Here is a 4,048-nt window from a genome sequence, read left to right as displayed (position 1 = left end):
ACACTACAGAAAATGGGCTAAAAGTGTTAAAAACCGGAATTTTCCTTTAACTTTTGATGCTGGCTGTTCAATAAATCTTCCAAAGAGCGATGTCTTACCTATTTTTTTTTTTTCTGAAGATTATTTTTTGCATGTTTTGGTGTAGGTTATTTTGCAGGTTTACAAGTTAATTCTACAATATAACTTTATTATGAAAACATAAATATACAGTATGTTATGAGTAGATTTTATGTGTAAAATACAGAGATTTCCTTTTGAAATGCATAGTTTAAATTGTTATTTGTTTAGTATTTTCCTGTTAATTTAACCATTCATTAATGTATAATAAGCAATTATTAGTCATAAACAAAACAGGAAATAGTCTATTTATATACAGCACAATTATGCAAAATTAACACTTTTTTTGTTAATGTAACATTTTTTTAGTGGAATTCAGATGTGATTTCACTCACTGTAAATCATTTTACATACATGAGCTGTTAATTTATCTACTGTACTGCTGCATTTTTTACAGGAATTCTCCGGTAACCACAGCTGCCAGCGTTTTCCTGTAAAACGGACTGCTTTTTTTTTACAGTGTAGAAATGACAACAAAACAGCAATTAAACCAATAAAACTAGGAAAAATGCAGCAACGTAAAGCACAACAGGAACAAGACCATGACACCCAGGGCTTTATCTGTATATAAATAAAGTCTGCAGTGCGGTTTACTGCTGAGGTTTTTTCCAGCTCTTAATATAGGAACACTTTTACCTTTCTTAACATGTGAACATTTTCTATATTTAGGTCTCAAAGAGGTGAGTCGTTCTACAGTGGCAGACAGAAGTGCATTAATATACACCTGGATTGAAACCACACCTCACACCACATATGGTGCTTCAGCCTAACAAATGAAAGGAAATAGTTTTCAAATGACATTAGTTTTAAGTTCCTTAAATTTCATGCAACAGTTGCAAAACATGTAAATGTCATGCAATAGTTGCACGTCACTTCAGCAATTTCAGCAGAAGAGGCCACATTATCAAAAAACTACTTTTTGGCAAAGCTATGACTTGGCAGAAAAAAGTATGAAAATTATTGTCAAAGAATTATCAAACATTAATTTGAGTTTCTTACAGCATTCTGAGTCGCAGCACAGCTGCAGTTGTTTCATTGCTTATAAGCTTTATCATTTCACACATTATAATATATGAGAAGCTTTAACAAGGAAGTAGAGCAGCAGAAATACCCTGTCGTCAGTTGAGAAAAAATACTTGATTGAAAACAAAACTTAACATTGTCGTTGAAAAGTCTTAAACCATAATTCCCTTAAAAATGTTCTGCACTTTAGAACCTGTTTAATTTAACTTTGGTAATTCTAACATGGTTTCATATTTTCAGATGTCAAGTCCTGCTTATCTTTTAAGTCAAACGCTACAATAAAAGATAGAAATAAAGTCAACAGAGCAGAGTTTTGTTGGAGGAAACCAAAAAGAAACGTTTGCTCCGCATTTAACCTCTTTAAGTAGAGCTGCAATCATTGATGTGATAATGTCAGCTCTGCTCACTGCACAGTCATGGAGTTTTCGTTAAACTCCTTTTAAACTAAGCAACTTTACAGCTTAGCTCAGATCATGCCCAGAATAAGTTAATAAAACTAAAGTGTTTAATGAAGAGAGGAGAACAAAGTAAAACCAATACAACAGGTACGGAAGTTAAAAAGGAAATGAGGGTTAAAAAGGGTACAAACAAGAACAGGAAGAGAGAAAAAAGCAGCGTCAGATATGAGAATAGAAAGGCAGAAGTTGGTTTCAGTCTGAGGACAGAATGCTGCAGCGCTCTTCAAACACCAACCAAAACCAGTTGGTTTCCCCAGAAAACCAGTGAAAGGGGTGTACGAGCTTTCTTCCACTCAGTCTTTACAGGAAAGTAGTCTCATAAAGTCAATCGTTGGATTTTCATCATTGTTTTAAAATGGGGTAAGTCATGCTTTATTAAATGTATCAATTATATTTTAAGTTAGGATTCATTTTCTGAAATCACTTCAGGGATGAATGTTGGAGAGCTGCAGTATATAATAATAACAAACATCTAACTGCACATTTCCACAAAAATGTAATGTTGCCATAATGTGACAAAATCAACCTTTGAATATTTCTAGAAAAGAAACCAAACATCTAAAATGTTCTGCATTCATTTCCTGTTTGTGTTGCATCTGATCCTCACATCGGATGTTCACACTTTCACTGTTTTTGCACTTAGAGTAAAAAGTATGACTGATTTTCTTAAGAGAACAGAATGAAGCAATGTAATAAAAGCAAAATGAACATCATTGAATTGAAGAGATGAGACAGTTTCTATTAAATACTTTTAAATGCAACACAATCTAAAACTCTGTGACATATTTATCAGAGGGGTGTATTCATTCGCTTTCATGCACATTTTGTTTAACAGACACCAGTCAGCTGTTTAGGTAAAAAACTAACAAAAAAGCTGATTTTTCTGCAAACTCTACTGTCAGATAGGCAAAGTTATTCTGCAAATAATAACATATTTCAGACTGACAGGAACGCATCGTTCATAAAAGGTAATGAAGTGAGACAGGAAGTGGTCGAGGTATAAAAATCTTTGTTTAACAGGAAGTTAATATTTCGTAGGCCGCATGAAAAATAGGAACAAGTACAAAATATGGCTTCAGATATAAATACATTACCCAGAGTTTTAATACTCATAAAAGCAACATGGCGTTCCAACCCCACTGCAGGTTTGGATCAAATAATCTATAGAGCAATATTAAACACTCATTTTACTGACTTTATTTACACGAGTTGTGCTGAAATAATCTTCAGCTCATTTTACAATAATGTAAGTGGAGTATATAATGAGTGTGCAGACTCTAAAGCAGGACCTTTATAGGACAGAGAGTTATCAAGCAAAAACATCCATTTTAAGATGACAACGCTTTGTGAAAATGCTCAGAGCTCCTCCAATAGCAGGATTTTTAGCTTCAAATTCTGTAAAAAGATGTGACTTAGTTGCTGTTCTGGGATTCCAGTCCAACTCTTGTCTAAAGATATTGGGAGTAAAAAATGTTGTTTTCACTCTTAATGAGAAACAACTTTAAGAATCGTTTCCCTCACAAACATACAAAGTAAAATTTACTTTCAAAAGTTGAGTAAAATTATCTGTTTACCTGCATTTTTATCATGCATTACCCTTAAAATAAGCTTATATATTGAAAGAGCGTCAGAATTGGCCAAACAAATTGGCTCAATCAGAACACTCAGTTAAATATTGTATATACTAACAGGGGTTCCCTAGATTTTCCATGCCTTGGTCCCTAAACCAGGATTAGTCCCTGACTAACCTTTGTAAACCCGCAGACGAAACTTCCAGCCTCTAAAGAAGATGAATTTTTCAAATGATTCTCCAGCTTTTATTCATTTTTCTACTCACCACTTTAGGGTGAGTAGAAAAACCCCTATCTGTAGGATCTCCTCCTTACTTGGTAAAACTGGTTCATTATTCTTTAGTAGTTAGATTAGAAAAGATCAGTTTTAAATCCTCTGAGTCTGTCATCTCAGTATAATGGATCAGCTAATCAGGAAGGCCCCCCCCATGCTGGTTCAGCTGGTGCTGAACTGGACAGCTCCTTCAGTGACAGACTGCTGCACCTTAAATGCACCAGGGAGCGTTATCACAGATCCTTCCTCACAGCAGCTGGAAGACTCTAGAACCACCACTGTTCCCAACAACCTCAATAACTTAAGACTTAGACAACTTTTATTGTCATTTTGTACAGTGTCTACAGAAATAAACCTTGTTTTGTACAGCTTCGGACAGTGAATAAGCAGCAGCTGAGTAGTGATATAAACATTTCCATTTCATAAAGTGTAGCAGTAATCAAATTTAAATAGCGTGGGGGGAAAAAAACATGGTGCAAAACGCATTAATATGGAAGTTCAGAGAGGCGTAAAGACAAATATATTATTTTTTGTTGAGTTCTTTTTGGTTTGGTGTTATTAGTGTGATGCAGAGTCTGTGTCTTGATTAAGAGTTTTTTTTTTTT

This window comes from Cyprinodon variegatus, unplaced genomic scaffold (assembly GCF_000732505.1).
Source record: "Cyprinodon variegatus isolate N-32 unplaced genomic scaffold, C_variegatus-1.0 Scaffold1299, whole genome shotgun sequence".
In the NCBI taxonomy this organism is placed as follows: Eukaryota; Metazoa; Chordata; class Actinopteri; order Cyprinodontiformes; family Cyprinodontidae; genus Cyprinodon; species Cyprinodon variegatus.
The sequence above is the reverse complement of the archived record's forward strand: the minus strand, read 5'-3'. Positions refer to the sequence as shown.